The following is a 277-nucleotide window of genomic DNA, read 5'->3' on the forward strand; positions in this document are numbered from 1 at the left end:
TGCGAGAGGAAGTGAGGAGTGAACAGCGTGGCGGCGTGGCTGAGAGAGCATTATGGGAAAGGTCCTCCGGCGCCACTTAGAGGGGGGAGGGGCGGGGGGCGGAAGAACACGTGACTCGCCGCCTGGTGGCGGGCGGGGGCGCCTCCTGCTGGCGGCGCGGGTTGGAGCAGCGCTGTCGGACTGCAGTGACGTCATCTGAGCGCGACGTGCGTGGGGCGGAACTGCTCCTCCTCCGTGCCGAGCACACACGCACGCACACACATGTATGTGTATATAT

Source organism: Meleagris gallopavo, chromosome 1 (assembly GCF_000146605.3).
Source record: "Meleagris gallopavo isolate NT-WF06-2002-E0010 breed Aviagen turkey brand Nicholas breeding stock chromosome 1, Turkey_5.1, whole genome shotgun sequence".
Taxonomy (NCBI): Eukaryota; Metazoa; Chordata; class Aves; order Galliformes; family Phasianidae; genus Meleagris; species Meleagris gallopavo.